The sequence below is a fragment of the Mirounga angustirostris genome, unplaced genomic scaffold, assembly GCF_029215605.1.
Source record: "Mirounga angustirostris isolate CCGP_5_RB_7025 unplaced genomic scaffold, mMirAng1.0.hap1 SCAF_1, whole genome shotgun sequence".
Taxonomy (NCBI): Eukaryota; Metazoa; Chordata; class Mammalia; order Carnivora; family Phocidae; genus Mirounga; species Mirounga angustirostris.
Genome location: NW_026991709.1, coordinates 107,020,479 through 107,041,656, shown reverse-complemented (window position 1 = coordinate 107,041,656; position 21,178 = coordinate 107,020,479). Strand labels below are relative to the sequence as shown.

Here is a 21,178-nt window from a genome sequence, read left to right as displayed (position 1 = left end):
TGAGATAATGTATTCATATTCTGAATATGAACCTACAAATTCCTGATCATTTCTGCAAGGGTCAGAGTCTGGTAATGCCCTAGGTGAGGTATCTTGGCACCAGCTGGCCTTTTCCTGGAAGCAGCAAGGACTCTCTGGCTCACTATTGGCCCTGGTCTCTCCTTTCTTGCCTGTTAACAGCCCAGAAGTCTCCATGAAGAAAAATGGCACAACTAGATCAGTCCAGGAATGACTGCAGACGACTCTGGAGGGCTACCAGGCACGGGCCAGCCTTTCAGAGGAGGAGATGAGGCTATTTCATTATGTAATTAAGATGGAAAAAATCCCCCAGCCAATAAGAACGCAGCAGGTATCCACAGCAGGTATCTTAGTGGAAGCCGGCTGAAGCACACTTTTGTTAATTTAAATGTGGCATGTGACAGTTTGCTTTGGGCAGCTTTCCTGGTGCCATTCTCCTGACGATTGTGGAGCAATACTTGCTTTAAAAATTCTCCAGTTAAAATTAGCATCTGTCAATCAAATCCTTTCCAAGCAGGGAATCAGTTATGTGATAAATACAAACATATGTAACATATTTTTCTTACCTGCTGGGTAGAATTTAAGCAGTAGTGCACTGTCATTTTTTTCCCCCTAAATGCATGGCCAAGGCATGGAAAACATAGATAAGCTGAATGAAATGACTACAGGGGAAGAAAATTAGCAATGCCTGGTAAGCTTATTTGGAATCCTAAGGTTTGTTTTACAGTTGTGAAAATTACCTGTATAGGAAGGAGAGTGGCTATAAACTGTAGCTTAGGCTGGGATGAGGACCCTAGCTTTACACTTACCATTGTAGAATGAGAGGTATGGGGAAGACGCCTCTGTGGCTCAAGGGTCTTGCTTTGTTCTGTTCATCACCAAATCCGTGGGCTAGCAGGGTGCTTTCCAGTAACCCTCTGATATAATATGAAGATCAAGTTGATAATATTAATAGATTATTTAAGGGAAATTTAAAAATAGAGAATTAAAAAATCATAGGGGGGAAATTCCCAAACCCTTGAATCCTGAAAGATTTCATTCCCTCCAATCATTTAGGAAAGGAGATAACAACAGTGTAGTGGTGGAGTGGGGGAGACTACTTTTGATCCTATTTCTGACTGACTGAAAACTAGAATATATTCTCTCTATTCAACACAACCACACCTCATACCCACTAGAAAGGCTGTAATAAAAAAAAAAAGTACTAAGTGTTAGTGAGGATGTGGAGACTGGAGCCATCATACATTGTTGGAATGGAAAACACCTCAGTACATCCCAGCTGAATATGTAAAAATCATTTTGGAAAACATTTGGCGATTTTCATAAAAAGTTGAACACACTCTTTGCATACGACCCAGCAATTCCACACCTAGGTGTTTACTTAAGAGAAATGAAAACACATGTCCTCACATGGCATTATTCATAATAGCCCAAACATGGAAACATGAAAATGTCTATCAACAGGTGAATAAACAAAATATGGTATAGCCATAAATGGGAATACCACACAATGATAAAAAGTTGACACATACAACAGTATGTGTGAACCTCAGAGACATTATGTTAAGTGAAATAAGTCAGACACAGAAACTGGCCTATTATACAATTCCATTAAATCTCCAGAGAAGGTAAAATTACAAAAGAAGCACAAGGCAGGATAGCTATTGCCTGGAGCTGGGAGTGGGGCAGGGTTGTTGCAAATGGGTACAAGGGAGCCTTTTGGGTGGTGGAAGTGTTCTAAAGTTGGATTGTGGTGATGGTTTTGTACAACTGTATAAATTTACTAAAAAGTCTTGGTTGAAGTTTATGGTATGCAAACTGTAACTCAATACAACCATTAAGAAACAAAACAAAACCACCCTCATCCCTTTTTTTCATCTCCCCAGTGTCCATCTATAAATAATTATATTTTGATCCTCTGATTGCTATTGTATGTTGAGTCCCATTTCTGCAATTCAAAATGAGTATGTGTTGTTTTCAGTGCCTACCAAATCTTCACTAAATACCCTAACTCAAGCTTCTCCACTTGAGCTAGTATCTATTCTTGGATTTTATGAGGGTAATGTTGACGAAAGTCTCTGAAAACAGAAAATCAAGTAGGAAGTTAAAATTACATCAGAATCGGACATGGGACGCATTGTTTGCATGAGCTGGGGTTTCACTTTCAGAGGGAGTCAGAGATGCATGTGGTATCAGAAGGCTAGGTGAACCAGCCATTTCTGAAAAAAGGTCAGAATACGGGGTCTACCACAGAGCAGTTACCATGGATAGTCCTGCTTTGGGAAAAATGTGTTGGTTTCATATATGGGTTCAGTGAAATATTTCCATTTTCACCTGGACTGCTAGTAAGAGTCAAATTTGTTTCTACCCTGTAATCATAGGACCTCTTTGTATGCCATTTGATTCATTAGCATTATTCTTATCCTCCTTTTTCTTTCTCATCCGTTGTATAGGAGTTAGTTTATGTTGCCTTGTAAGGCCACTTTGGATTCATTTCAATAGGTTAATAATTGGATGAATAGGATATAGACAAATTCCAGCAGTAGATATGGGTAGAAGAAAGGCTGTTAAATAGTAAGCTTTATTTCAAAGAGATAGAAGTGTTATGAATAATTAAGGCACAATCTTTTGAAAGATTATGGCTTCTTTTCCCACTAAGCCAACGTAGCATGGGGGAACTAGGATGCAAGTTTTGGCCACATCCTGTGTTGTTAGCATGTGATCTTAATTAAGTCAGTTTAGCTTTCTGTGTTTTATTTTCCTTATCTACAAAATTGGATTTATAGTGTCTCATTTTACAGAGAAACAGTGAAGACTAATGACAGCCCATTTCACATTACACATCCTTCAGGGAGGTGCCCCGTAGGTATAATGCACAGATATATTCCATTTTATGTGTTTTTTTCATGCAAGTTACAGATGCACTGTTTAAAGCTACTTATGGAGAATCAAAAAGCAGCCAATATATTTTTAAAGACGAAAGCGTGGTCAAAAGAGAGAGGGAAAGGGGCGCGTGGGTGGCTCAGTCGTTAAGCGTCTGCCTTCAGCTCAGGTCATGGTCCCAGGATCCTGGGATCGAGCCCCGCATTGGGCTCCCTGCTCGGCGGGAAGCCTGCTTTTCCCTCTCCCACTCCCCCTGCTTGTGTTCCCTCTCTCGCTGTCTCTCTGTCAAATAAATAAATAAAATCTCAAAAAAAAAAAAAAAAAAAGAGAGGGAAGGGGAGGGGGACGGAGAGAAAGTAGTACATTCTATATATTCTCGGGTAAAATTTGTCATCCCTTATTAACATTTTCCTTGACTTCTGTGCTCTATCTTAGCACAGGGGATGAGAGGTCAGCCTGTGAAGAAGTTAAAATGAGCGGATTCAGAAATGGGCACTTAGATCTATGTTTCCTATAAAGCAAAACCTACCCAAAGGCACACTGATTTGAATGCGTAGTTACCCTATGCTCACCCTTGCACACTCTCACCGTTAGCCCTTCCCTTGCCACTGATTGGCCCCTTGAAAGTAAATAAGCCAGAGACCTGCTGCAATAAGAGAATAACCAGATCCTTGCTGTTCAAAGTCTGGTCCATAGGACAACAGCATCAGCATCGGCATCAGCTGGGAAACTTGCAAAAGTGTGCATTCTCGGGCCCCACCTCAGACCTACTGAATCTGCAGCTGCAATTTTAGTATAGTCCCCAGGAGAATAGTGTGCACAATAAAGTCTGAAAAGTGCTGAAGAATAGTGATTCTCAACTCGGGGTGCTTATTAGGATAATTGGGGAAGCTTTTAAAATATGCCCATGCCAAACCATCTCTGACACACAAAAGTTCATGTTCCTTCAATGGAGTGGTCTCTGTTAGGTGTCAGGAAGAAAAACATTTTAACTAAATCAACTGACATTAAGGTACGTAAGAATTATGCGGATGTTTGCGTTTTTAAAAGAAAGTGTATGTTAACCAATGAATTGCTTTAACAGGTGCAATTTCAGGCTGTGCTACCCTGTGTAAAGCAAGTTAGAGTGGGTGAGGCACTGGGCCAGTTTGTCTGCTAGTAATGGAGAAGTTCAACCTGGCATGTCCTCTTGAATGTCCCTGGAATAATGTGGGCAGGAATGTTTTCATAGAGGCTTCAGAACCACTTCTTTCCTCATCCGTTCATTCATTTATTCCTTCATCTCTCCATTCATTTAATGGTTTTTTTTTTTTTTCTAAAAACATTAAGCGAGCACCTTCTAAATGTTGGACACTTTTCTAGACACCCAGGAACGTGAACCCAGATACCCCCTTGACCTTAGGAAAGTGGTAGTCCAGTCAGCATAACAGACCAAGAAACAAAATGACCACATGGTTTGGATAAGTGCTATGACAGAGACAAGCAGAATGTGCTCTAGGCCCTCTGAGAAAGGAGCAGCTGAACCAGATCAGTCATGGGGGTGGGCAGCTAGAGCGATTGTAATGGGCCGGGAAAGCATTCTCAAGAGGAAACGTCACCCACTAAGTTCTGAAGGATAGTCAGAGATTGCCCGGCTAGTGGAGCAGAGAGCAGCACGTACATGGCGCTAGATGCAACATGCCAGTGAAGGCTTGGTGAGCTTAGGACCTGCATATGGTTCATGATGGCTGGAAGGATGCACCAGGCTAGCAAGTCATGGTACTGGAAAAGTAAATGGGGGCTTGATCATGTACTGCATAGCTTGTAATTCCTCCCAAAGTCTATAGAAAATAAAGAAATATCTTACAGGGAGAATCTGAAGGATTTTAAGTGGAGGTGTAGCATTCTCAAGCTTGCCTGCTGTCTAGCTCACACCTGGTAAAGTGGAGGCAAAGACTTACCCATACAAGGGAATAGCATTTCTGTGTCCCAAGTGTGAGGGGGAGCCTGGCAAGATTGGGGAACTGAAGGGATAGCTGTAGGGCTAAGTCATAGAGGGTGTGTATGAGGATGTGAAAGTGGGGAAGAGCCAGGGAAGTGTTGAATGTTGGCACGGAGATAAGCAGGTGTCGGATTTTGTAGTGCATGTTAAAGTGTTTGGATCTTCTACTAATAGCACTGAGAAATTACAGAAGGAAGGGTTTTAAATGAAGCATGACTTGATCAGAACTGTTGGGAAGGATTACTGACTATAACTAAGGAATGTCTGTGGCAGGAAATTAGGCCACTGCCCACTTATCTGGATGAGAACTAATGGTTGCCTGGGTTTGAATGGTAACAGGGTGGAGAGAAGGGACAGATTTTAACATGCAGTAAAAAGTCCCTCCTTTTGAGACAGTGTAGACTTGAGATACTAGTAAGTCTTCCATGTGGCAAAGTTAGGGTTGGATATAAGGATTCAGGAACCATCAGCATATGCATGATGTGATTGAGATTTACCAGGAAAGAAATGAAGATTTCCAAAAGGGACGAAGGAGGAGGAGTTGGGGAGGTAGAAGAAAAAGCAGTGAAGTGTAAAATCACTAAAGCAAAAAGAAGAGAGTATGTTAAAAATTAGATCACTGGAGTTAAGTGCAGCCGAGAGGTTGATGAGAAATGAAAGCAGAAAGGAAGAAGTTGAAATTTCAGGAGGAAGGTGGGAAAATTGCTAAGTCTTGTTCCTGGGGACATAAGAGAATATATCCAGGGGAAAGATGGCAGGACTCCTCTTTGACAGAGGAGGGCCCCCTCTTCCTCTCTTACCAGGAGGAAAGAGGCAATGGTGGTCTGAATGCAAATACGTTTGGAGGCTGGGAAGGATAGGAAGGTGTGTCACTCATCATCCAGTTACTTCACTTTTCGCTGTGAAGTAAGAAGCAAAACCTGGCAAAGAAAGCAGGAGTATCGAAGGCTGGAAAGGGGCAGTGTATAGAAGGGAAGGGAAGGCTAAACAGGGCCAAGTATGTAGGAAGGCTGTGCACAGGATTGATAATCCTGTTGAAGCTGAAGGCCATTATTTGAAATGGCATTAAACCAGGCAGTTACAGGGTTTTCCCAGCATCACTGATAGTATCTTCTACAGATATTTATTGAGCACTGCTCTAGTTGCTGAGGATGGAGAAGCGAATAACACAAAGTCCCTGTTCACAAGAAGCTCACAATAAAAAGGGAGACAGTCAATCAATCAATATATAAAATGCATATTAAATATCTCAGCCTAGAGTTGGAGGAGAAAGGAGGGCAGCTGGATAGATTCAGGGTAGGCTTACTTGCAGGGGGCAAGGGAAGGAAATACTTTGATGAGATGATGGTTTAAATGATGGCACTACAGGTTGTAGGCTGGATAGAAGATAAAGGCAAAGGGAAAACAGAGTGGGCGTAGGGTGAGAGTTCTCAATGAAGTTCAAGGGCAGGTATAGAGGGAATAAAGAAAGAGAAACACTTCTAAGGATCAGAAGGTCAGAGGATAGGTTACTCAAGTTGAAGATTTCAAAGGTAGAACTATTCTGGGTGATGGCAACATCAGGATGTTACCATAAAAAATGCATGTGCTGATGTGGAGTGGAGGGGAAGGTCATGACAGGTCAGAAGGTTAAGAAATTCTATAGCTGAAGAGGAGCAGAGGTGGTCTCCACAGTCCCTGATATTACCTGGGAAGGTGGCGGAACTTTCATGGAGGGGATGACTGAGTGAGGTGTCCGTCTCTAATAAACAGCGATGAATGTCTAGAAAGTTAAAGAAATAAGGTAGTGGAGGCTGGAATGGTCGACTGCCAGAAGCCTAAATAAGCCCTGTGGCGAGTGATGATTTGGATGCTACTTGGAGTGATAATAGAAGGCTAGTTGTGCCTTTCAGTGTCTTGAAATGCTAGAGGGCCCGGGAGCTTCAGGAGGAGGGGTTTTGGTTAAAGCAGAGAGCTGATGGCAGCACTGAGTGAGCAGGCTGAGCGCTTAATACGTAAATACTTAATTTAATACTTATTTATTACTTAAACACTTAAAATGCTCCTTTAATCCTGTTTCCTCTCACATCCCAGACCCATATCTTTCCTACTCCAGAGAAAAGTTTGCAGGAGATTTCCTTCTGAATGGAGGTAAATGTTTGCTGACAAGAGTTAAGATTCTAAAGTCTTAGGATGTGCCACCTGATCTAGAAATGAGTTCACACAGGTTAGGGCTTTTGGCTCACGCATTGTCATATGTAACCGAATATAATTCAAGTGGGTAAATAGCAACCAGTGAGGGGAAATGGTGGAGGGCCACCTGTCTGGCATACTATTGTTGAGCTCCACTTGAGAGAATTAATTACTAATGAATTCATTTTTACTTATCTTTTCACTCAGAGTGAATCCGTGAGTTCTTATCTTAAAACAAAATGTTTGTTTAAACGTTTCTCAGAGACACAATCTTCCTTCAAAATTAAAAAAAAAAAAGAAAACAACCCAAAACAGATTTGTTACATTTTAGAAATCCAAATATCTTTTAAAATTTTTATTTATTCATTTAATTTTATTTTGTTTTTAAAGATTTTATTTATTTATTTGAGAGAGAGAGAGCACAAGCAGGGGGAGGGGCAGAGGAAGAAGGAGAAGCAGACTCCCTGCTGAGCAGGGAGTCCCATGCTGAGCTCCACCCCAGGACCCTGAGATCATGACCTGAGCCAAAGGCAGACCCTTAACTGACTGAGCCACCCAAGTGCCCCTAATTTATGTATGTATGTATGTATGTATTTATTTAAACATTTCATATTTAAGTAATCTCTACACCCAACGTGGGGCTTAGACTTACAACCCCAAGATCAAGAGTCACATTCACTACCAAATGAGCCAGCCAAGCACCCCAAAATATCTTTTTAAAAAACTTCAGTCCAGAGGAGTCTAACAGTAGTAGGACCTTAGCTGTGAAGCTAAAAAAGGGGGTTCAGTCCACCGCACAGACTAGATCATTGGGCAGTCAAATTGGAATCAATTAGCAAGCAACCAATAGCCAGCCCTGCGTCTATTTCTCTGTGCTTGATGCTTAAAGCAGAAACAAGCAAGTCAACTAAAAAATGATGGATACGGCCCAAGCCATATCTTTAAATAGTTTTTTTGGTTAATCAAGGCTTTCCTGAACTTCAAAGAAATTCTTATTTAAAGAACTCCCAAATCATTAAAGGCTTATAATAAGATGTGCTTGAGGATCCAGTAGTTACTTAAAAATACTTCCAGAAAAGAAAGCTTTTGTTAAATCCATGGGCTTAATTTTCTGGTATAATGAAATTACCTGAGTGAAATTAGGATGTTTTGATACCTCTGCTAGTCTGAGACCAGATGAATTCATTATCCCCAAGCATATGTATATAGCAATTAATGATTTCACTAACTTAGAAGCCAAGAAGCAAAATATTTATTGTGTTTGTTCAGAGAAATAATTTAATTATATTTGAGTGGATCAAGTAAAGGAAGCAATATATAAAAAGTCATTAACCGAACTGAAAATTTCTCATAGCACTATCTATATTATCCAGTAGCAAGGATATAACAATATGTCTAGAAGAAATGGCACGAGTGATACCTTGAAAGCCCCCATAAACTCATATCCATGCAAATATGAATCTTTTCAAAGGGATTATAAGATAGTAGAAATAGACACTATGAAACTTGACATGATGTATTTTAACTATGGTAGTAAACTTAAAACCAAGAAAAGAAGTGAGAAGATTTGCAAAGTTTACAAATTGGTTGGGTTCCATGCAGGGCCCGTGGGGCAGGGTCAGACCCATTTCAGGCCCAGGCACTCACTCAGACCACGGTCAGTGGCTCTGACTCCAAATTTGCTCAGTCTCATGCCTCCTGAGCTGCCGCAGACCCCAGCTCCAGTTACGGGGGTTCTTACCTTGTCCCTTGGGACCTCACTTCTGGTTCATTCCCCACCTTTGGAAACAGTTTCAGTTTTTCTTTCCCTGTCTTCTGGGCCTGAAATGTAGCTTAGCTCTTAACCTCATTGCCTTTTGCCAGAACTTGCAGAACTTCCTTGGATCAGCACACTGCTGGTTACAGCTCCTTTGTCACAACTGGTTGTGGGTTTTCATCCCTCCATTGCTCTTAGCTGGGAACTTCTTCTGTTGCTGACCCTTATAGTCTATCTAAAATAGGATTCAATCTCACTGGACTGGCTCAGACTACTTCCACCTGAGCCTAAATGTTTCTTCATTTACCGAGGGAGGAACAGCTCACTAATCTTGTATGTCAACACAGAAAGCCAAGGATCCTGCTTTTCCCTAAGCCATCAACTACCACACCTATTAATTTTAAAATCTTGGAAGAATCAGGTTTTTGTCTTGTTTTATTTAATACAAAAAAAATCTAATTTATGTGTGGAAAGTTAAAATTTTTTCAGATATTGCCTATCTGACTTAAATGAACAATAAAAGTCATTTTTACTTCAAGCTTAGTAACAGAAAAAAGAAGTCATATCAAAATGTTTTAAGATGCTGATAGAGTACATGTGTGCTTTTCAAAGCTTTTAAATAACAGATGGTGATAATTTACTATGAAAAGACTTGACTTAACTGAGAAGGAAGGATTCTTTTGGAATGTCCATTATCGACTAGTTGTGCAAAGTATTGGGATTAGATTCCTTGCCCTGGGGGGGGAATGTACCTACAATTATTATTGCTTTTATATTCTGTGGAATATACTTTGAGTTATCTCTCAGGAATTGCACATCTCATACTGGTAACTCTTGTCATCGTTGATAATCTGAGGCTCCATCTTTCACCTCACCATGTGGTCATACAAATGGTGCCGTGATGTATGAAACATAGAGGAAGTCAGCCGGCAGCTTAACGTCTGTGGTCCACCAGATCTCTGGACTCATGGAGAAGATCCATCCAAGCGAGGGCTCAGAAAATCATAAGCCGATTTGGCAGGGCATGTGTCCAAGAGATGCTTTAGAACCTTGTGACTAGCCATGGAGACAGAAAATAAAAGAAAAGCTGTCTCCATGGCATGCCCATGATGAGGACTTACAGGACAAGGCTGGCTGTTTCCTGCAGCCTCCACAAGAGTAAATGCTCTTTCCCATGATCAAATCCCTCCCCTTCACTGGACAAGGTGACAAAGGCCAAACCCCTGCTTATTAGTTCCCACCTATCTGTTTCCACTAGTCACAGAGAGGTAGGGCTCCTTCCGGGGTGCTGAATCTTTGGGAATGTAGCTCTTCATCCTTTATCCATCCTGCATCCTTCCTTCAGAGTTGGCCTACCTTTCCACACCCATAGCCTCTTACACTCCAGTCCTCATATGTCAAGGCCATCACCCACCTTCTCAACCTGGAAAACAGCTTGGTACCTTACTCAAATATTCATTGAATGACCAATGAATGAATGAATGAAATGCTCCTCTCCACCTTTGCCCAGCTAATTCTTCCTTCACTCCCAGCACTCCTTGTACACCCATAACTCACATCTCACTTGTAGTTAGTTGTCCAATGTCTAGTTTTGCCAACTGCAATAAAAGCTTTGGCTTTTCTATCTTACTTGTCATTCTGTTTACAGGGCCTAGCATGGTGCAGGGCACATAGTAAGTTGCCCATACATATTGGTTGAATAAATAAATTATTTATTTATTTTCTTATATTTATTCTTGGGTTCCTTATCTTGAGGTCACAGAACCACTGCTGTCTAGGCAAAGTGATTTGTCAGGGCACCCAATACACAAATATGGCCACAAAGAAGTGTCCTCATTCAGGCTTTGTCCTGCTTACAGAAGTCAGATTTCTTGGCTCTGTGTTTCTCTGTCGAGGGTCTTGAGTTCAGCCCTCCTCTGTCTCATCTGTCTCCTCTGCTGGCAGGGAAGTCAGTCACTCTCTTCCCAGTTGTTTCATTTACCTTGCTAATTCTACGCTCCTAAGCTCGAATCAGGTCGGCAAGGAAACAATTTCTGGGGGTATTTCTCTTTCCCTCTATTTTCCTGTTTCAGGGAGAATTTGCAACTCATTTCCTACTCAGGTAAGCATTTCCAGCTCTCTAGGACCCACATTACCACTAGTCTGGCTCTTCTTGTCTGCCTCTAGTTCTCTCGGAGCTCCCACCCTTCTCCATAACCCATTTCCACTCTTGTCTCATGAAGCCCCTGTGCATTCCTTCTCTTGGGTGCCCTGAATTAGCTGAGCATTGCTGTTTTTCTCTATCCCTGGTTGCTTCATTCACAGCATGCTCATTCAGATTCCCGGTCAGCTCACAGATGCGACCACAGGCACACAGACACACTGCACATGACTCCTTGCCTTAGGTTACATATAAAATAAGAGCTTTACCCGTCTGCTGAATACTGGGTAAGCTTAGCAATTTGAAAGTGAGAACTGAGCATGGCTAGATACAGTTACATTAGAGGAGTTCATTTACATTATGAAGGAAGCAGTCTTGTTTCAGAGGAAAATCTGCAAGCTCTGAGGGCAGAGATTATACCTGTTTATTCACCGTGGTGTATTTAGTTCTGAATGGTGTTCGATATATAGGGGGACTCAAAAATATTTGCCAAGATGAAATGAAAATTTTCCAAGTCTTTTCATGCTCCGCAAGGAGAAAATTTTTTTGGAGAAGGCAAATGATTGAGCCTAATCCTCTGTGTTTTCGATAATATAAAAGAGCTATTTATTCATTACAAAATATAAACATGTGGAGCCAAACACAACCTTATGTCAACTCAGCACTTAGTTTGTTATACGTACTGAATTGAATAGTGCTCACTAGAGAAGAGCCTTCTTAACTGATTTTGACTTCAGTGTTCTAAAAGCATTGATGACCCAGCTTATCCTCCTGCTGCGATCTTTTTTGCACCACTCTCTAACCAAAATTGATGCAAAGGCAGAATGTCTTGAGTTATTCTCAGTAATTACCTATTACTGAAGTTGCTCTGATCACTCTATTTCAATAACATGACCTGAAATAACAAAATGCTTACATGGGAGAAACATGGGTATGTAAGCTCCCTGCTTCCTCTTCAGACACACCTGCCAGTATCCGGGGAGCTTGGGGTCTACCTGACGGGAGTGACTGAGGGAACATCATAGCCTTTTTCATCACCTTCAATATCTTTCCTCAAAAAGGAGCATTTTTATTCATTAACATTATAATCAACGTGCAGCCCTGGTAACTTATTTTAAGTGATATATTGTATTTAAATTGCAGGAGAATCTCTAATAGCTTTTTGCTAGCAAAGAATCTTTTAGGATTCAAAATGCAAATTGGACCTGGAAAAGAAAAATTATTTTTAGACATATGGCACTTTAACTTAACAGTAACACAGTTTCAGGGCTTTCAATTATTAACAGAATGTTTCGGGTTGTGAATTTTGGAGGAATCCCTATTGGAAAATTATTGACTGTCCTCTCTTTGCTGTGAGCCATTCATTTAAATGGACTGTAAGATAATGCTGAAGAATTTGGGGAGAGCCAAAAAAGGATTATTATTGTGGGTCCGTTAGACTTGAGATTTCTGTGATTATCTCAACAAATTCTAAAATTCAAGGCCAAATGAGGTGAAAAGAATTCATGTAGCTATATTCATGTTATAGAGCAATTAAAACCTTAATTGGGCATCAAACCCTTACCCCCCAAAAAAAACTGGTTGCCATATAATTTAATTTGGAATCTCTTACCCTCTCTGTGTAGCTTCTGAAATTAATGTTATTTGGATATGGAAGAATGATACTGTATTAAAAACGTCAACTTAAAATTAGACCTACGTTCTACCTAAAGTCATATTGGTGATCTTGGACATGTAACCACTCTGTGCCTAGATTTCCTTAAAACAGAGGTAATATGTCTTACTGTGTGGAGCAATTAATAAGGAAAAAAAGTTTAAAGCCAGAGAGGCAATTTAACATCACAGAAGAACTCAGACTCTGGCCACCACTGCTTGAGGTCAAACCTTGGTCTTGTTGCTCAACAACCATCCTCAATTTCTACAGCTCTAGAATTGGGGACAAAAGTAGAGTTACCATATACAGTTTAATAAAAACAAATTTTAAAGAATTTAGAAACGTGCCTCTCGAGCAGTAAGTGCTCGGTGCCTAACACATGTCAACCACTGAATATTATTAGTAATAGTAGTAGTAGTATTACATGAGCATCTTTGGCTGAACCCAAAAAAAGATCCTATATTTTACACTCTATATGTGAACCTGATATTGAGTTTATCTGTAAATCTGATAGCAGATGGATTCCAGGTTAAGCGTTTAGAAGTGTGCGCATGTGCATGTGTGTGTTTTTGTCTATACATTTAAGGTAAATTGGTCACATGCTTATATAAAATAGTTAGAAACTAATTATTGCTCAAGCTAAAACACAAAATAAAAGGTTTCCTTTTTTTAAAAAAATTTTTTTAAGTAATCTCTGCAACCAACATGGGGCTTGAATTCACAACCCTGAGATCAAGAGTTGCATGCTCTATCAACTGAGCCAGCCAGGTGCCCCAGTTGGTCTCCTTTCTGGAGAGTTGTTCTACAGAATAATTCCCTATGCTTCCCTCAGATCTACTTGTATAAGTCCACAGACAGTTTCTGAACAAATGTATAGTGATGGCTTTTCTTGGTGCTGATCATTTAGACTAATGTAAGACTTGACCTTGGCTTAGCTGGAACTTAACTAGTGGTTGACAGGGAGTGGTTGATTAAATGATAAACTAACAGTCTAGATTACATTCAGCATGAGGTACTCCCCCCCCCCCAACCTTTCTTTAACCAAGGTATCACAAAAGCAATTTGGGGACAAGGATTTCATTTAAAAGTGAGGAGTGGACCGTGGAAGAATCCAGAATGTTTGTAACGAAAACCATTTGGTTTTTATTAGCATTAGTCTGTGTGCTTGCTAATTTTCAGTCATTTTCCCTTCAGGAATGGTCCCCTAGATTCTAGTTTCCACATTACTGCCTTTTGAATGGAGTCCTTTGTGACCCGTTGTGATTACATTGCATTTTCCTTGTGTTCTTTCAAAACGTTCTGACTTTGCCTTAATTTTGGCTGGGGGATTGTGGGAGGAGGGTAGCAGCAGGGGAATGAGGTCGACAATACTTTCAGAATGTTGTCAAAAAAGATTTTTAACTTGTCAAATTTGCCTAGTAACTAATATCAGGCTCAGTGTCTATTAATAAGACAAACACTTAAGACAGAAGGTTGGGTCAGAAATGGGTGTCCTAAGGTCTTTACAAGAGCATTTGTTCCTGGGTACCCCAACGTTTCTCTGACCTCTTCTAGACACTTCCAGAACAGTCATAAGCCAGGTTGATTATAGTGATTTTAAGGAAATGAAATGAAAATGTGTGGCTTGGAGTCAAAAAGCCAAGGGCTTGGGCTGATTTGGAGAGAACGAGCTGAAAACAGTTTTGCTCATATACCATTCCCTAAACCTTAGCTCCATGCAGAGTAAGAGGGTCAGAAAAGAAATTTTTTCATAGAATCAGATGTGTGGCACTTATATTGTAAATAGATGCCTAACCTATTTAAAATGTTTGACACTAACATATAATTGTAATAATTGAGGATGAAATTTTTTGAATCCATTCCCCCTTAATATTGTTGCCCGTTTTGTACATTTCCTGGATAGTTCAAAAGCCTCAAAGGAATGAAGGAAAAAGTATAGTCAATTCTAATTATTTGCGAATTCCCTATGTGCTAACTCACCTACTGGCTAAAATTTATTTGTAACCCCAGAATCAATACTTGTGGTGCTCTTAGGTCATTTGCAGACCTGAGCAGATTGGTGAAAGATGTGAGTCGCCCTCCACTTGTGTCCCTGGCTGAGGTCCAACAAGGACTGTAAGCAAGGGTCCTTCTCTTGGTCTATTTAATGCCGTATTTTTCATATTTTTTGTGCTTTTTATTGGTTATTTCCTGGTTTAAAATGGCTCCCAGACATAGTGCTGAAGGGCTGTTAGTGTTTCTAAGCACCAGAAAGCTGTGTTGTGCCTTACAAAGAAAAAAACCTGTTAGTAAGCTTTGTTCCATCATGAGTTATAGCATTATTGGCCGTGAGTTCAGTATTAATGAGTCAATGATATATATTAAATAAAATGTCTTTCAATTAAATAAAAACACACATAAAACAAGATTATGTATTGATCAGTTGATGAAAATGCTGTGTAATCAGGGGCTCATAAGAACCTAACCCTGTATTTTCCCAAGGGTCGATGACTCTACTTGCTAATTCAGTGTTAGTTGTGACTTTACAACAAACTCCATCAAATAAAAAGAGTTGACCATATTCATAATTCCCATGAATTCATTCTCATGGAAAAGCATCAGTGATCTACTAAGTAGGAACCAACTTTAAATAAGGTTAAGTCCACAATAAAGTGCCACAACACAAAGCTTTATGTTATCCAGTTTATTTATTTGCTGCTTATGGCAATCATATTTATTTCCAATTTCCCTTATTTTACTGACAGTTTCCCCAGGAGCACTTGACACACGCAGAAATTTCTTTAAACACACACACACACACAAGACCAGAAAACTAGCCTCTAGGGAATGTACATGTATAAACATTGAAATATTTCTTGTGCATAGTGCCAAAAATCCTGTTTTCAGCTAGCAAACTATTGATGTTGTTGGAAAGCAGGGTATAGGGGCACCTGGGTGGCTCAGTCAGTTAAATGTCTGCCTTCAGCTCAGGTCGTGATCCTGGCGTCCTGGGATCTAGCCCCACATTGGGTTCCCTGTTCAGTGGGGGAGCCTACTTCTCCGTCTCCCTCTGCCCCTTCCTGCCACCCCCACTCGTGTGTGAACGGGCGCGCTCTCTGTCTCAAATAAATAAATAAATAAATAAATAAATAAATAAAATTATAAAAAGCAGGGTATACAGGTAGGAAAGGGGGATCATGTGGCATGGAAGCCATCGGCATTCAAAGACAGACCAAGGGTCTCCCCTTCTTGAGCTGACAGGCAGAGGAATTCTAGTGTAACTGGCGTTTCATCATGTCTAATTATGTCTGGCCACTGGTGGAGTGGTTGTGCCTCAGGTCTGTCCCCTGAGTGGCCCAGAAGCCTCCTGAGATTAGAGAGAGCTCATCATAGAGGAATAGAAAGTCAAGCTCAACAAAAATGTCCCTTGAACAAAGCCTTGCCCATCAGAGAAGAGAAATAGTTCTGAATGGAGTGCAGGTTTTGTTATTATAGTCTCCCCCAAACCAGGCCTATTTGTCCTTGTGGTTCTTGGGAGAGGGAGGCATGGAGGTAAAATGTAAGTCAGCTATTTACCTGGAGGCACCAGGAGTCTCTTTGGGACTCCTCTAGGACAATGACAGATGACAGAAAGGCAGTTTCACACAGTTCCTACACCAGGAGCTGGGTCATGGGTGGGGTCTGGGGTGAGAGGTTGTGGAAGCCAAAGGCAATAGAATAGAGTGGAGGCCTGCAGGGTGGGGAGTGGGCTTGTAGACAGGAGACACATGTGTGGCTTCCTGCAATACTGTGCCAGGGATTTATAAGGGACTAAAATGCAGTTAGAAATATAGGTTGTCATGATGGGAGCCCATTGACACAGACTGGAAAAGCAAGAAGAAATATGCCTGATTCATCTAAGTATGAATATGGTATTGGATTCTCTTGTCCTCATTTTCCATGTTTCTCTGTTCTCTAATCTGATGATTTTCCCCTGGCTGCTTATTAGAACCACTAGGGAAGCCTTAAAAAAATGCCTGGACCATCTCGAAGATTCTGCTTTAATTGATCGGGGTGAATTCTGGGTGTCTGGATGCTTAAAAGGCTTCTAAGGTAATTCACATGGTTAACCAGGGTTGAAAAGTACTGCTCTGAAACATATCCCTGAGAATTTTCACTCTCCAGAACCCAGTGGATTATATCCAAAGATTGATTAGGCAGGAATCCTGCTACATGCCCACTTCAAGAAGGTGCACTTCTGGATGTGCCTTTGAGTACAAATCGGCTCCATTGCCACTCACCTCCCTGCTTGCCCTGCTGTGAAGAATTCATCTGTTGTTGTTTTAACCTCTTCCTTCTTCCTGGATACTACAGACCTTCCAAGTCCTGATGCTTTCTCGAGACTACCTTTGACCCAGGGCTAGTTGCTGGTGATAAGGTTGACATTAGGGAAGGAGGGCAGCCGCGCTTACATAGTGGCAGGCAGGGGAGGAAGTAGAGGGCAAGGGGAAAATAAAGGCAGCTGAGAAGGAGTGGAAAAGAAGAGAGAATGCAGATCACTGCTTCTCACACAGCCCCATCTGGTCTACCCAAAATATGGAGGGAAGAGGGTGGTGAACTTGGAGCCCCCGTGGGAGCCTGAGTGCAAGGCCTGGGGCTCCATCATTTACTAGCTGCTTGATCCTGGGGAAATTACCTAATCTTGTACAACTGAAAAGTGGTGAAGCTCAGGGATTCAAAACAGGTCTGCCTGATTTAAGGAACCCAAACATTTTCCCAGCTTATACAGCACCTTCTAATCCATACCCACACAATGGACCCTTGGTAATGAATACAGTAATTAATAACTTCCCAGATGGTAGTTGAGCTTGTTTTAAAATTCCTATAGTCAAGGAATTTGGGAGAATGTTACAAGAAGATTAGTTAGGGAAAAAATTGTGTGTCATAGATTATCAGCCTAGAACATTTGGAATTGTCATTCATAAGAAATAAGCTCATTATTAATAGAAGATTACTTTTCTTGTCTTTATGTGACTATTTTCTTAAATTAAAAATGCTTTTTTTTTCTTATTGCAAAAGCAATGCATGTTCATCTAATACAAATTGGAAAATAAAGATAAGCAACTAATACAAAATTAAACACACTCATAATCCACCAACCTAGATATAACGCTGTAAACGTCTTTTAGACTTTCTGTGCTTTTATATAGATTTTTAAAAAGTGTAAGTACTGTTTCTTTCACTTCACAAATATCTGGTCAGCAACATTCCGTGTCAATACGTTTGCCTTTCCTACATCATTTTTTATGTCTGCTGATGAAGGTGAATACTTTTATTTGCTTTTAAACCACACTTGTTTACTCAGAAGTCAGAAACACACAGATAAGGAAACATCTGAAGAGCCCAGGTGTGGCTCTGTGGAGAGGTTGAGTAATTCAAAACAAAGTGCAAAATATAAAAACAATTACAACCAGTTTGACAGTTGTGTGTCTGTTTCCTACAGCCCTTCTACCGACATGTCTACCGCTGACTTCAAAGAAAAGTCAGCACAGAGGAGGTCCGGAGGATAAGGTGCAAACCGAGAATCAAACCCACGATAAGAGATTAAAGGAAGCTTGATCAAAGACCCGGCATAAAAGTGCTAGCTCATGACTTGCCTTGGCCCATGGCCCCAAAATATTCACCAGAACAGAGAGCACTCTTTGAAGTGATTGGAAGCGCCCATGCTCAGATGAGCTCTCTGGTCAAAGGGAAGTTTTAAAAAGTGGCACAGGAAGGAGTTGGCAAAGTTGCCTCTTCCTATCTCTGGCCTGCACAGCCCTCACAAATTGTTTGAACACTGCTTCTTTGGTTTGTTTTCCAGATAGAAGTCGTTTAACTGGGTGTCAAGTACGAATTCAACCTGATCGGGGAAAGATCACTTGTTTCCTTTGTGGGAGATGTGAGAAGTGTAGAGGCATTTCACATGGCAGCGGACTTGTGCTCACAAGCATGGAGCTGCTCCACTGCTCCTCCTTTTTCTTCAAGGTGTTTAAAAGAGCATGAGATATTTCCAAACTGGCAGTAAGACTTGCTCATTAGTGTCCTTGTTCATTCTACTCACTCATTACTCGTTCACTGCTCTCCCCTCCTTGGAGTTTATTGCTCCTTGTGGTGTTAGGACATAAACCATCCATTTCCCCAGGGAGGAGAAGAAAATGGAAGTGCTCCGAAAATGGCAGTTGCCTCTACAACATTCAGTTTAAATACTTAAAAGTATTTTAAAAGACAAGAGTTACATAAAATTGCTAAAAATGTATGCTTAGAACATCTTTGGTTAGCACTTCTTTCAGGCTCCAATTTACTGGTTTTTCACTTTTTATATGATAATTCTTCAAGTGTTGAGGGTCTTTATTTTCACTTCCCCTGTCATCATCTCTTCATTTCTTTCAACGTTTAAGGGAATTACTTTTTCTACCTTTTTGAAATCAATTTCCTCATCTCTACCTGATGTTTCAAGTTAGAGTTTTTACTGACAAATCTTGATTGAGTGCAACATGAGGCTCTGTAAGAGACCTGGAAAGCGCATTCCCTTCTTTACTGGAACCGCACAGTCTAGGTGAGGAGATCATGGTTTTTCCAACAACAACAAAAATGAATACGATGGCAGCTGATACGGATTTTGTGAGGATAGTCCTTAAAGAAGGAGGATTTGAACTGAGCCTTGGAAATGCCTGAAATCTCTAAACATGAAAAAATTAAAAAGGATATTTTAACAGGGGTTGATGCACCATGGTCAAAGTTACAAAAGCAGAAAACTATAGGCATTCACAGCAGAAACTGAGCACAGTCATTTAAACTGGGGCCAATGGCACATGTGAGGAAGTGGGGAGAGAGAAGCTTCACGGGATAAAATCAGAGTGAGAATAGGCTGTGGGATCTGGATTTTTCTTCCTTTTTTAAATTTCTCCTAGAATCATTTATTCCATCCATGATTTTATTTGTTTTCTTTTTATTCATGTATAATTAACATGCAGTGTTATATTAGTGTCAGGTGTGGATTTTATTATTATATTTGTATTATTTATATATTTTTCTGGATTTTATTATAAATGCAGACGGAGCATATTGAAAACCTCAGAGTGGAAATGGCATGCGAAAATGTTATGGCAATAATCGGGCTGGCACACAGGATGGATTGGAGTAGGGAGAGGCCTGGGGCCATAACCTGGGCAAAAGGGCCTAGATAGAGCCTAAGAGAAGGAGGGCCCAAAACAGAGCAGAAACAGTGGGCATTGCAAGGATGGGATGGACTGGAGGCCATGAGATGAGAACTGGTCTGTCCTGCAGGAGCAGAGGAGGGGGTGTGTGGGAGGAGAGAGTAGGACTCACAGATGACTCAGTGCGGTGGTCACACATAACCATTTGTGCATATGCCTTTTATGAGGTGCTAGATGATGGGAATACAAAGAGGCTAAGTTCATCAACAGAATGGTCAGGAAGACACCGTAGGTGTCCACAATCAGAAACCTCATCTGAGCATTCAAGACTGAGTGAGGCCATGAGCTCTCAGGAGTTCAGAGAAAGAAAGAGTCCCTGAAGTGTGGAGTCATGGGAACTTCAGGGAAAAGATGGGACATATGCTGAACAATGAATAGTGGGTAGCATTTGGGAAGAAAGGGAAGAGAAGTTAGAAGGGTGGGGTGAGGGAGAGAGAGGAAATAGTACCGGGTAGAGAAACACAGGAGTGTTTGTGGCACATGGAGCAAGCCTATCTGGTTGGAGCAGAGAGTTTGTATAAAAACACAGAGGCGGGATATAAAGAGAAAAGGCAGAGGGAGACTTTTGACTAGTCTCGGAAAGATTTAGAGGCCAACTTAAAGAGTTTTGTAATTTAACCTGGGCAGTGTCAAGCCACTGACATTTTCCAGTGAGAGAGTGACTAGCAAAAGTGTATCTGGGGAAGTTTCATCTGTGAAAGATGTGTGGGATATATCCAAGGAGGGAGAGAGGGTGCTAGCATGATGAGTAGATGGGGGACTGCTAGTTAAAAGGGAGCGAGAATAAAAACTGATCAAGGCAAGAGTACAGAAAAGAGGCAAAAGAGTTACCAAGAAGCCTAAAGGGCAGGGGGAAATACAGAGTTTTACCCAAGGCTCAAACCTGGGAGGCCGTGATACGGGCCGTGCTCTACACCATTGTGCACAAGCCCAAAGAGGACTGGTCTGGAGATGACCCGTAGTTAAGCGTCAGAGACATGGAGCTTGAGGGGGCAGCCAAGCAAACACACCCAAAAGAAGGTGATGAGAAGCGGGGCCGTGACGTTCAGCTGGAATATAGACTGAACCATCATTCCCAGTTGAAAAAAGTCCGCGCACCTTAGCAATTGTTTGAAGTTTTTAATTAATGAATTAATTTTTTCAGAAAGCGAAGTATTTTCAAAAGCTTGTTTGAGAACTTACCCTCTCGCGATACAGCTGCATTCTCAATTGCTCTTTTGTTTTCACTGCAGAACAGTTCAACTTGTAGGAGAAGGAACGTGGGGAGGTCAGTGGGAAGGTTTTCTAACTATTCCAGGTGTTAGAAACTGTGGGCGTTGGGCCTCCTGGACGTAATATCCTCCTCAGGCAGTAATTC

General features: G+C 41.1%; 1 protein-coding gene across 3 annotated transcripts in view; it reads left to right on the top strand.

Annotated features, from left to right (window-relative positions):
- Window positions 1-21,178, top strand: part of MME (membrane metalloendopeptidase) — a 101,103-nt gene that overhangs the window by 11,465 nt on the left and 68,460 nt on the right. The window lies entirely within an intron of this gene.